We start from the raw sequence: 13616 nt of genomic DNA on the forward strand, positions 1-13616 counted from the left end.
TGGAGCAGGTTTGCATGCCTGGCACCTCCATTATATGCAGATCTCTCTCATGCATATTCATTAGGGCTATCCTGAAAACCCGACTGGCCTGGTGGTCCTCCAGGGCAGGGATGGGAACCACTGCTCTATAATTATCTGCCTCTGTACTGGGTTGAGTATGAATCAGCACTTTAGTTTGGTAGTTTGGTTTTCCTTTTATCAGCTTCAGCTAATTTGTCAGCTGAAGCTAGGGTCACCATATGACTCCAAAAAAAGGAGGACGAATGGAGACATCCGGGTTTTACTTCCATTGAAAGCAATGGAAGTAAGGAGGACCGATGAGACATCTGGGTTTTAATTCCATTGCTTTCAATAGAAGTAAAACCTGGATGTCTCAATCCATCCTCCTTTTTCTGGAGCCATATGGTAACCCTAGCTGAAGCCCTTTTTTGATGGGGGGAAACCTGCTTATTTTGGCATCAACTTTAGTAATGTTTTAATGAGCATTGTAACTCTTATTACCGAGTCAACTTCAGATCAGTACTCGTAGGCTTCAGTTAGTTCAGAATGGTTGTTGCTAGTTGCTCTTGAGGGGTCATAAATGGGAATGTATCACCTTGCTTTTGTGGCAGGCAGTGTATGTAGAATGCTTAAGACCTGATTGTTGGAGCTTATGGGTTGGTAGTTAGCATGGGGAAAGGAGATGCGATGAGGATGGCCTGTGACATTTAAATTGGGGTTGTTAAAATGAGATTTTGGATTAGATGGCATGCAATATTTCCTCTAAGCCGTGCAACAGTGCTCCAACCGCATTCTTTCCACTAGAGGGCGGTGCTTCAGTAATGTGTTTTCAATCACTACGGGACAGGCAGGTTTCCTGCAGTCCTGCAGATCTTGCCTGTCCCTCACAATTGAAAATGCGATACTAAAACAGCACTCCCCAGTGGCCAAGAATGTAGGTGGAGGACCCTCACATAATTTAGAGAGAACATTGACGGGAAGGAGGTTTTATGTGCATGTATTGTTTCGTTGTAAACCGATATTGTTGACAATTAGCAGTATATCAAGTAATTAAATCAAATCAATACTGTTAATATTTCATTTTCTAATGCAACATTTGGCTGGAGCACTTTCAGTGCCTCTAATGCATTTTTCTGTAAACCAGAGATACTTTTCTCTCTTCTGCTTTTTCCATTTTTCACTAAATATTCTTGTCCTCTTCCATTCTTCATTCCAATGTGTAATTAGGCTCTCACCAACCCCCCCCCCCTTCCAACTGTCCCCCAACAACTAACTGAGCCCTGGGCAATTAGTATCAGGGAAAGAGCACTAAACTAGGAACCCCACTGGATCTCAGGTCAACACATCAGCCAGACCATTGATTGCATGGAAATATCAACAGTCATAGAGAGTAATGCACAGTGCATTACATCTCCATTTGCCAATATAAGACACGAGGACTAACTTTGATTACCCACATAAGGCAGCCCAGTGTCTCTGAATAGCTGAAATAAAGAAGCTTATATAAAGCAGTGGTAAGTCATGCCACTCGGTGTTCCCCCCTACATCTGTCATTTATACATAAGCACCGAGAAGCAAGCTGATCAGTGCTGGAGTACAATAAGCAGGACTTCTTTTCAGGGGCATACGGGGGGAGAGGGGTACTGAGTATCAGCACCTTGCCCACTGCATGCTAAAACTGGCCCATGGGCTCCATGTGTTAATGAAAAAGACCAGACTCTGCACACCAAAGCAGCCTTTTCTTGGAGATTCTAAGACTCATTGAAGGGGGGCCTGGATATTGTGGGATAGGTCTTTCTGTGGATCACCCCACCCATGAAGGATAGCCTGGCATTCAAGTACTAGTGTCCTTTTTGCAAGAAAAAAAGGCACTGGTAAATAAACCACTATTCTGCTCAACGGTAGCCCCAACCCCATAAGAATGTTTTGACCAATCCTCCAATTGCCAAGGATAGTAGCTCAGATTTTGTGTTCATACCGCTTTATAGGGCAATGGTCAGACCACACTTGGAATACTGCGTCCAACATTGGTCTCCCTACCTAAAGAAGGATATAAAACTGCTGGAGAGGGTGCAGAGACGAGCAACAAAACTGGTGAAGGGTATGGAGAAACTGGAATACGAGGACAGACTTATAACACTAGGATTGTTCTCCCTTGAGAAAAGGAGACTGCGTGGGGATATGATCGAGACCTTCAAAATACTGAAAGGAATCGACAAAATAGAGCAGAGAAGATTATTTACATTGTCCAATTTGACACGGACTAGAGGACATGTAATGAAGCTAAGGGGGGACAGGTTCAGGACTAATGTCAGGAAGTTCTGCTTCACTCAGAGAGTGGTTGACACCTGGAATGCCCTCCCAGATGAGATTATTGCGGAATCGACCGTCCTAGGCTTCAAGAGCAAACTAGATGCATATCTCCTTAAGAGAGGCATATAAGGATATGGTGGCTATAAATTACAACAGGTGTACACCTGGCAGGGCCTCCGCGTGTGCGGATCGCCGGACTTGATGGACCGAAGGTCTGATCCGGAGATGGCAGTTCTTATGTTCTTATGGGAGACAGGCAGTTTTACTCAATAAACTGCTAATTAAACTGCATGCAACAGCCAGATGGAGAGAGCAGTTCTAATTGCGAGTGTTCCCTAAGTCATGCGACTTGCCATTTGGAAGAATTCCGGCGAACGAGAAATGCAGACAGGAAAGCAACAGCTGCTGTCCTTGGAGATACATCCACTGGCGTACGTATTTGCTTTCTTTCCTAGAAGCACCGAGTGATGAAAGCATATGCCAACGTTGCCCATTTGAGGCGACTCCAAAGCTTCTGCAGTTCAAGAACAGATTTGATTTACCCAAATTCAAGACAACCTGCAAGTGCTTTCACATCTGGACTGGTTCACTGCAGTAGGAATTTTTTAAATATATATTTTATTATTAATAGGATTTATATACCACTTTACCTGAACCACAACTAATCCGAGAGGTTTGCAATACCAAAAAAATGCCTACACTATGGGCTCCTTTTATCAAGCCACGCTAGCGGGGTTAACATGCGCAACTTTTCATCACGCATTAACCACCGCACTGGCCAAAAACTACCGCCTGCTCAAGAAGAGGCGGTAGCGGCTAGTGCATCTGGCAGTTTAGCGCACGCAATTATATGCGTTAAACCGCTAGCGCAGCTTAGTAAAAGGAGCCCTATATATATTTTTAAATTATATAAACTTAAGCCCGTATTTTATAAATGGCGCCTAACTTAAGTGGAAACACCATTTAATAAAGATTAAAAGCATTTGGTGTTTTTTAATGTAGGCACCTAAAAAAACCAGCACCTGCATCACAGTTACTGAGGCACTTGCGAGTCACTTACCCTCCACTGCCCCAAGTACAAAACTTAAGAACCCTGTTACTAAAAGGTACTAAGCCCTTAGGACTAAATTCAGTAAATGGCACCAAATAAAGGTACAGAAAAAAAATCTGTGTGGAGTGTATTTTATAAACGGTGCCCCATGTTGTGTTCCGTTTATAGAATAATATTTAAGAGACGATTTCCATGCCAAACTTTGGGTGTGAGGATTTACAAACCTAGGGTTGCCACATTTTTTTTTTAATTATTCTGGAAGAGGACACCTGGCCACGCCCCATTCCGCCTCCAGCTCCACCCTCTTCTGTCCCCAGCACCAACCCCACACAAACCGCCCCGAGCTCAGGACCACATCTGCGCATGCATCGATGTGATGACATTACATGCATATGACATCATTGTGTTTGTCGTCTACGTGTGTGCAGACACCCTCCATATGTGGCCCTGAGGTTGGGGACTTCTAAAACTCAGACAAACTGCTGGGTTTTGGAAATCACTCTGGGCACCAGGACAGTCTTCTAAAAAGAGGACATGTCCGGGATTTCCCGGACGTCTGGTAACCCTACACCAACCGAAACCTGGTGTGAATCCTGGCATGAAAATTAGGCACGGATCCCTGGTATTCATAGAAACATGATGGCAGATAAAAGCCAAATGGACCATCTAGTCTGCACATCCGCAGTAACCACTATCTCCTCCTCTCCCTATTGGCTAAGGCTCTTAACATTTGCATCTCCTCTTCCTATAGGCTAAGGCTCTGTGCACCTGCATTGTGAGGCATTATCTCCTCCTCTCCCTATTGGCTAAGGCTCTTAACATTTGCATCTCCTCTTCCTATAGGCTAAGGCTCTGTGCACCTGCATTGTGAGGTCATAGAGCTGCCCATCCGCAGTAACCATTATCTCTTTCTCTCTCCAAGAGATCCCACATGCCTATCCCAGGCCCTCTTGATAGAAACATAGAAACAAAATAAATTTAAAGGGTCTTGGTTCCCAGAGGATAAAGATAAAGAGCAACTCATCTGTGTGCAAGGGGGTGCCTGGATTTGAACCAAGGACCTCTTGATCTGCAGTCAAATGCTCTACCACTGAGCTATGCCCCCCCCCCCCAGTGATACTGTGTGTATCTTTAGTGAACATCCCTGACCTGCCCATGCATCTCCCATGGCCACACTCCCTTTTGAGTTGCATCCTATAAGAACTACAAGCAGATCTTTACAGAGTAGCGCAGTGTCTCGCAAACTTTTGTCAAGCCGCAGCACACTAAATGGAATGGCTGCAGCTCGAGGCATCCTGAAGTATGCGGACGTCAACGCGATGATGTCTCATGCATGGGTGATGTCATCACGTCAATGTCAGCGCATGCACAATGGCCCTCCAGACGGGCCCCGAGGTGCTGGCGCCGGATAATTGCCTACAGGGTGTGCCTATTGCTGCGAGAGGCAGGTCCTGTAGGCAGTCAGCTGATGCCGGCGCCTCTCCTCCTCCCCAGCATCTCACGGCACACCTGAAATCTCAGAAGGCGCACAGTTTGCGATACACTGGAGTGTGTAGCAAGATGCATGCGCAAACCAAATTATTGCTAATTAATGCCAAGAATTAATTATTAGTGCCCAATTATTGCCACTAATGGGTTAGTTAGGCAATTTACTTGTACATTTAGTCCAGGATAGCATGCAATTTTGTGTGCATAAATTTGCTTGCCTTTCATAGAATCTGGGGATTAATGTGCAATTATAAAGAGAAAACAGGCTCCCACAATAACGCCTTACAGCATTGTACAGTATTTTCCCTGATATTGCATGCTAAACTGCACACTGAGACTTTTCTAAAAAGGTTTTTGGAAGGGGGTATATCATGGGAGGAAAATGGATATGCTTGTGTTAATTAGCTAGCATGTTATGAAGGGTTACCAGACGTACAGGGATCCGTACGGCTTTTCAAAACTCTGCACTTTGTTTTGAAAAGAAATCGCGTCGGGAGGGGACATCCGCGCATGTGCGGATGCCTTCCTGCCCGATGAACAGGCAGCAGTGGGCGGGGCTGGGGTGGAGCTGAGGGCAAAGCTGGGGCATAACAGGAGGGGAGGGGTGGTCCTGGGGGGTGGATCTAGGGGTCCAGAGTTTACTGGCATAAAATCTGATAACCCTAATGTTATGATTACTGTGCGCTAACTTGTTAATGTAGCCATACCATAGGAGCATTAAGGCCCGGATTTTCTATAGGTGCCAATATCAGTGACCGCTTAAAAAGCAGCTGCCAATCACATATTAATCACGCAATGGAACCTTTAGAGAATTGCACCTATGTGGTTGTTATGGAGAAAAAACTGCGGGCAAAAAAGGAGACGACTGTCCGGGGAGTATGCTTAGATAGTTGTTTGACAATGGAAAACCAAATGTTAAAAATAATCAGGGTGGGATACATGCAACTTCAAATGTTTTTTAGATTGAAGCCAATATTACCAGCACACAATTTTCGTACTGTGGTTCAGACATTAATCCTGAGTAGGGTGGATTATTGTAATTCACTATACTTAGGAGTTGTGACAGGGAAGTTGAGGGCTTTGCAAATACTTATCAACTCCGCTGCAAGATTAATCACAGGGGCTCCAAGGAGTACCCATATAACTCCTGTGTTGAAGACACTACACTGGTTACCTATGCAATAAAGAGTGCAGTTCAAGATTGTTGGGATTATACAGCAGACATTGTATCATGCTTCCCCAAAGATCTCACAAGAATTCTTCCAGATCTATAAACCGAGAAGAGAGCTTAGAGACGTAAATGGGATGAAATTAAGAACATAAGAACATAAGCAATGCCTCCGCTGGGTCAGACCTGAGGTCCATCGTGCCCAGCAGTCCGCTCACGCGGCGGCCCAACAGGTCCAGGACCTGTGCAGTAATCCTCTATCTATACCCCTCTATCCCCTTTTCCAGCAGGAAATTGTCCAATCCTTTCTTGAACCCCAGTACCGTGCTCTTGCCCTATTACTCCCACTGGAAGCGCACACGTTTAAGTTTGGAGGGTAGAATGTCGACTATGCATGCTAGGATCGGAGCATCAGTGATATCTGTGGCTGGCGTAGAACTATAGAAGGCCTTACCTGGTATCCTGCGGTTTTGTATGGGGAGGATGAATTTTAAGAAAATGCTAAAAACTCAATTATTTGCCAATGCCTTCTTATGCTAAGGTATATGTCAGTTGATTATCGACTTTTAGAATTTTTCTGACATCAATGTATGATTTAAAGCTTACTTGTATTTCCGAATCGACTGAATTTGCGCTCTAGCCCTATCATAACAGGAACGATTAACGATGTTGTTTAGACATGTCTATGTTATTTGTGATAATCGGAGGGAAACAAGATTTTATGTATGTGGTATGGAAACTGCATAGTTGTATGCGGTATATAAATTTATAAATAAATAAATAAAGATAGGCGGCAGAAATGTAGACCAGGGTTTTCAGGGCCTCCATTTTCGGTGTCTGTCTATGCCGTGACTTGTGCCTACGTGGGCGCTTTAGGGCACCTAATGCCACATCTGGTTTTAGTAACCTCAATAATAATTGTACTCAGAGTACCTTATACACTCCAATGGGAATTCAGATTCCACTTTTCTCAAAACGAGTCAGTGGTGTTGGAATTCTTCACCATTCCCATTACATGGAGAGTAATAAATATCTTTTATGGAGATATATATTTTTTTGAGATTTTTTCTTTTTACTTTTTATATCCTTATTTATTATCACATCCAAATAACTTATTATAGCTTAAATAGCTTGTAAATAGAAAAGGATTTAAAAGTGTATCACTTAACTTAGATCCTTATCGGTTCCCCTTCCCGACGCATTTCGGAGTTCTTTTTCAAGGTCGAGGGAACTGAAAAACAGCACACATAGCATAAGCGATCACACCTAGATAATCTCTAAAATACTTAAACCATTCTAAATCTTCCACTCACCAGGAGATAAGGTTAATCCTCAACCGTACATTTTCTGCCACTGGCTATCTAAAAAGATGGCCGCGGTGTTCACTAAGGGTAATAAATAGTCCCTCCCCCCTCCGTATCCTAGCAACCCATTGGAGTGTATAAGGTACCCTGAGTACAATTATTATTGAGGTTACTATTCTCTCATATTTTGAAGTGAGTCATAAAAGTTTGGTAGACATCTGGTTTTAGCCATCCCCATAGTGTCATTTGGCGGCCTACAGCACCCACGTAGGCGCGATTCTGGTGTATATTATTTAAGTGCCGATAGGCGCTTTAATGGCACCATTTTTTTTTTTTTGCTGTTTTAAACGGCGTTTGTTATTTAACTTAGGTGCTGTTTCTAGAATTTTCCCCTATGTTTTTACAGGTTTCAGGTCCTTATGGCAATATTGGCAAACGACCTGCAAATCCATTAAAGAAAACACCCTAATGTTAAGCCGTTTTACCTGCAAAATGTAGTACTTCTAGTAAAAGGATGCCTTAGATTGTAAACCCTCTATGGAGAGGGAAAATACTTTACTATACCAGTATATAATATGTAAACTACTTTGGTTGTAGCACAGAATGATATATCATGAATCTCATTATAAAACACACCTGCCTCCAGGTGACAGAAGAAGCCAGCTTAACTTTCTGTACTTGTCACCTTTTTTCCTCACTTGCATTAAAAAAAGGAAAAAGCTCCAAATGACAAAATGTGCTCCAAGATAAAATGTCAAGGAGATGCAAAAAAATCTCCATCTGCTTCAGTCACTTCACCTCAGCCCCTCTCTTTTGGAAACTATCCAGATAGTGCAAGGTCCTGCACCTCCAGCTGGATGGTATGCATGCATTTTTCTAAGAGTTACACCACCACTTGGCATACTACTGCATGGCCATAAGAACTTAAGAATAGCCTTATTGGGTCAGACCAATGGTACATCTGGCCCAGTATCCCGTCTTCGGAGGCCAATCCAAGTCACAACTACCTAGCAAAAACCCAAAAAGCAGTCCAGTGTTCCCCCGTGAATTCGTGGTTCGTGAATTGCGGACTTGCTTATTCGCGGTCTGCTCTGGCTGCGTATAAAAGCAGCTCCTGATTGGTGTAGCCCGACTTTACTACACGAAGAGGTGGTCAGAGCAGACCGCAAGCAATTTTCTTTACCCGCCGGCACTCCAGCTGCCCTCTCCTGCCTCTTGACAGGCGAAAAGCCGCATTTGCGGTGTTTCAAAATTTGCAGGGGTTCCTGGAATGGAACCCCCGTGAATTTCGGGGGAATACTGTATCGCATGCTACATTCCCATGTTGGTCTCAACAGCAGACTATGGATTTTTCCTCAAGGAAAATGTCCAAACCTTTTTAAAAACCAGCTACATTAACTGCTCTTAGTTATTAAACCCTCTGGCAATGCGTTCCACAGCTTAACTATTCTCCGAGTAAAAAAATATTTCCTCCTATTGGTTTTAAAAATATTACTCTGCAACTTCATCGAGTGTTCCCTAGTCTTTGTAAATCTTGATTCAGTAAAAAAAAAAAATAATAATAATTAAAAAATTAATTGATCCACTTGTACCAGAACCGATGTGCTATAAGTTTCAATTACAGTGACACTGTTTGACGGTAGGAATGACACAGGATATTTCAATCTTAAACCATGTCCCTGTTGAGAGGAACATCACCAGTTAAATTGCAGGAAGAAAACTGAGAATAATTTAAAAAGAAAGGTGACAATGCTTTGGAGCATGCCACAGTAGTAATTAAATCCAACTTAAGGCAATAACTTTTTAATCCCGAGTACTACTTCACAAATCACATACAGTAAATTCTTCAGGATTCACTTAATTCTTCTTATATTATTTTATGGACTTCAGCAGTAGCACTCAGGGCTCAAATATTTCTCATAGGCCAAAGCTTTATGCACCATCATCGTTATCAGTCCATTCTAATACTTTTAAATATATTGTAGCACCCCTAGGCCACCGTCTTGGCTTTTGGGTTATTGCCTTAAGTTGGATTTGCCCGGTATGACGTATGACTCACAGTCCTCAGTACCTTTTTTTACCAGCTTTCTTTATATAAATCTCACCAGGCTTTCTCAGATGCTTCATCAAACAGGAGTCAATCCAACAGCAATGAACTCTAAACTCAAGGTAGCTTTTATCACCGTCCCATACTTTTAAGCAAAGCAAAGCAAAAAAGAAAGCATGGAAAATTGAGCCTTATCAAGGGATTTCAGTCTGTAAACCAAGCCAAAGCTGTTCTTTAAGAGTTCCAAACAGGGTTCAGTCCAGTATAACATTTCTTCAACACAGCTCTCATTTCCTTCCACCTTCATCCCTGCACATTAATGGATTAGGACTTTGAGCTCAGAAAAACAACCCCAGGAGCTATAGCTTTAGCTGCTGGTTCTTGTAACTCAAAACATTGCTTCATGAAAACGGTTGCTCCAGCTATTGCCCTTCCCCCTTCCCCTCCCAAAAAGAGCTTTTCTTATCCCAAAGGAAAAGGTTTTCCCAACTTAAAACCTGGGCTGGAGTTTATTTCCTCTAGTCTGTTTAGTTAACTTTGCTCAAATTCCAATGTAATTCTCAGAAACTTCCTTTGCAAACGTATTTAATCCAGTTGCCAAAACATGTCTTCATTATACCTGGGAGCACGGTGGTCAGGCTAAAGGCTCAAGCCAGCTTGACTTCCTGCATCTCTTCTGCAGGACAGGGACTGCTTGACACCCTGTATATCTCCACCATGGATTTCTCCTTCTGCCCTCCAGGCTAATCATTTAAACAGCCCCTTTCTGCCTTTTTGCCTAACTGTTAATTACCACCAGCTGGGAAACTTGTTCATTCAGCCCCTCCCCAAGGCTGCTTCAGAACAGTCCTGAAAAGCCCAGTGCACTCTGGTACCTGTAGTTTACCCCAAACAGAGCTCCATTTTCCTTTTGCTCAATTAAGATGGGTTAATATTACACTGTGAGGAGCATAATCAAAACTTTGAAATGCCCCAAAACCTGCCTAAGTCGGCACTTGAGTGTCCTAATAGCAGGGATGTCCAAGTGCTGAAAATCAAAAACATCTTTCTGGACATTCAGCAGCACTTCTAAGCCACTATGCATCCAGAGTTGAAAGGGGCGTGTTGCGAGATGTGTTATGGAGGGGGCATCAAGCTGGCTTAGACCTGGATGTCCTAAGGAAATAACCAAAGCTTTACTAAGCAGAACTTAGAGACAGGGAGTTTGACCTGTTTTAATTGTGTCCAAGTTCCTCAAAGGTGTCCAAACTGATTAGAAGACCACTGGAGGGTTTAAGGCATGACCCCCCTCCCACCACCAAAATAGGATATCCCCGACATCTCCCTACATCCCCCAATATCTCCCCACATCTCCTGACAACCCTCGTACCTTTGGATGACAAATCAGCAGGAGGGAAACCCACTCCCTCCTGCCTATAGGGCCGTGTGCTCAGAATAACGGGCTTTTCTCCTCCCAGTGCATCTTGGGATGCAGTGGGAGGGGCCTAAAGCCCTGATTAGCAGGAAGTAAGCAGGAGCTGGCAGAGCAGCAAGTTAACAGAACAGGCTGTCTGTGCCGCACCACTGATGATATCACTGATGACGCGACAGAAAGAAGACCTGGCAGAGTAGGCCACAAACAACCTGTTCACAGCAGCTACCTTTAACTTAATCAGAGGTGCATTTCAGAGGGAAGGCTTCCAGGTCAGTATTTGTAGCATATAGGAACTTCCACCCCTGGTCCTGCGAAGAAGCAAATAAGGCAGGAAGGAGGCAGCTCACCTGAGGCTCTGTCTGGTAACACACTTGCGGGAGGGGGCGCAAGTACTTGGACCACAAAAGGGAGAGAGCAAACGAGTGAGCACTTTGGGACAAGGAAGGGAGAGAGAGGACATGAACTTGGAACAAAGCAGGGAGCACGTTGGGACTTGGGAGAGGCACAAACTTTGGGCAAAGGATGGAAGGAAGGAGAGAAGGAGGAAGCATGAACTTGGGATACAGAAGGGAGGGAGGGAGCAGGTTTGGCCACTGCTGCTGCTTTAGGAGGTATTTCAAATCTCATGGTGGGAGTGGGAGTGGTGGCGGTGGTGGGGGTCGGTCAGGAGGTGCTGCACAGGGGGATGGGAGGAAGGGATTGAAAGCTGTGATACTGGGGGATAGGAGGAAGGGAGGGAAGGACAACTGTTGCACAAGGGAGGAAAGAGGAAGAATTGTTAGACTTGGGGTGGAGGAGAGGAAGTGAGATGCAACAAAGAAGTAGAAAGGGATGAGAGGGAGAAATCCTGCATATGATAGAGGTGAGAGAGACATGCATGGAGAAGAGACAAGGAGAAATGTTGGACATAGGGTGGAGGGCAGGGAGAGATGGTGCATGGGAAGAGAGACAAATTTTGCATGTGATAATGGAGGGGAGTAGAGAGGTTTGACCCAGGGCACAAGAGAGAGAGAGAGAGAGAAGACGGTGGGAAAGAAACAGAAATGTTTGATATGGCAATGGAAGGGAAGGTACAGGGATGGAATATGGATGGTGAGCAAAGAGAAAGAAGAAAACATCAAAATGGGCAGGAGACCCTGATGAGCAAGTTAACAGAAGACAAACAGAAACCAGAGCTTGGGACCAACATGATTTGAATAATAAAGTGATCAGACAACAAAAGGAAGAAAAATTTTTTATTTTCTATTGTGTTTACAATATGTCAGATTTGAAATGTGTATCCTGCCAGAGCTGGTGTTAGACAGCAAGTGTGAGCTAGGACCTAACAGAGAGAGGAAAAGTTTTTTATGTTTATTTTGTTTATACCACAGCGTGGGCATGGGGTTGGAGAGGTTGTAACCCTATGTAATTTTATATTGTAACACTATTACCCATTCTGAGAAGAATGGACCATAAAAATAAATAAAATTACTAAAAATATATTTTTTATATTAGGGGGGTGTTAAAAAATAGACGGTCCCATGTGTCACATACCCTAGGTACACCACTGATGTCACCATTGTGAATCTTGGTAAGAAGTAGTGGGTTATCATTTTATGCTTATGCAGATGACATCTGGTTCATTTTACCTATAATGGGTGATGAGAGCCTACAACAGGAGATAAATTGGCTTATATGACTAAGGTTAGTATTTGGTTTTCTATCAGTAAATTAGTTTTGAATGTCACACAGCCCACTATTTTGTGTTTTGGAGATATACCCTTCCCCCCCCCCCCCCCCACACACACACCCTTTTACAAAAGCATAGCGTGGTTTTTAGTGCCAGCAGCTCCAATGCTCATAGAATTCCTATGAGAGACGGAGCTGTTAGTGGAGTGGTTGGCGCTAAAAATTGCACTACGGTTTTGTAAAAGGATGGGATAGATTGGTTAACACTGAGGAGGGGGGAGTTAATGTGGGAAACATTAAGACGTGTTATTTTACTGTTACCTCCAGTTATTAGTAACCAGGTTTCATTAACTGACTTGCTTACCGCTTATCCACTCCTACCCTAGATGAAATTATATTCATGTACTTTTCTGACGTCATTTTTTTTTTTCAGTTTGTTCTCTTATACTAAAATGTGGTGTTGTTTCTTTTTTGTATGTGTGTGTATATTGTGTTGACATTGTTTTCATTATATCTTTAAGGGCCAAACCCTTTGGAATGGTTAGTCTCAAAATCAATACTTAAAGTGGAAAAGGACAGTTTGAGATTTGCATTCATAACTGATATAGCCTGCCATAAAGCCTCCATATCTATTTTTTCCAGTTTCTCCAACACCCCAAATGTGATCTTAGTCCCACCAGAAGCACCTCTCTTCTCTGCCCTGGTGTGGGGTAACTGCTGTTGTTCTCCAGCTGCTCCAGCTCCCAACAAAGTTGGGACAGCCGACTCTCCACTGCTGAGGTCCGAAGTCTCCTCTCTGGGCATCGGCTCCTCAGACACTCCCAACACTGGGTTGCTTCCGGGTTGAGGTGGAGGCTGCCTTAACAACACCTGAGTCTGTGAGTCGAGTTCGCCCAAAGAATTCGGGCTCTTCCCCGAAGTAGAGAATGCAGATTCGCCCGGTCGGGAAAAGGCTCCTACAATGGTCGTCTGCATGAGCCGTTGTGGTACCGCTATCGCTGCCAGAGAGTTGCCGTGAAGAGCTCCTTTCCTCTGCCCCATACCTAGGTAAGATAGTATCGTAATTGTCAGGTCACCTCCCATTCAGTGCGCGAAAATGTCAGGGTGCAATTGTCAGCGTGAAATTGTCCTAAGCGCATTTGATGGGTCACCAATGGGGAAGA

The 13616-nt window shown here is 43.8% G+C and overlaps 1 long non-coding RNA gene and 1 other non-coding gene across 3 annotated transcripts in view; both read right to left on the bottom strand.

The window, feature by feature from the left end:
* The window catches only part of LOC117347053, a 66863-nt gene extending 56760 nt beyond the window's left edge, over positions 1-10103 (bottom strand). For both annotated transcript variants that reach the window (XR_004536712.1, XR_004536711.1), the window contains exon 1: positions 9991-10103. This is a non-coding gene — a long non-coding RNA (uncharacterized LOC117347053). The remainder of the gene's footprint in view (positions 1-9990) is intronic.
* On the bottom strand, positions 4398-4469 carry TRNAC-GCA. Its single transcript has one exon. It is a non-coding gene; the product is annotated as a tRNA-Cys (tRNA).
* Positions 10104-13616: the final 3513 nt, after the last annotated feature.

The sequence above is a fragment of the Geotrypetes seraphini genome, chromosome 13 (genome assembly GCF_902459505.1).
Source record: "Geotrypetes seraphini chromosome 13, aGeoSer1.1, whole genome shotgun sequence".
Lineage (NCBI taxonomy): Eukaryota > Metazoa > Chordata > Amphibia > Gymnophiona > Dermophiidae > Geotrypetes > Geotrypetes seraphini.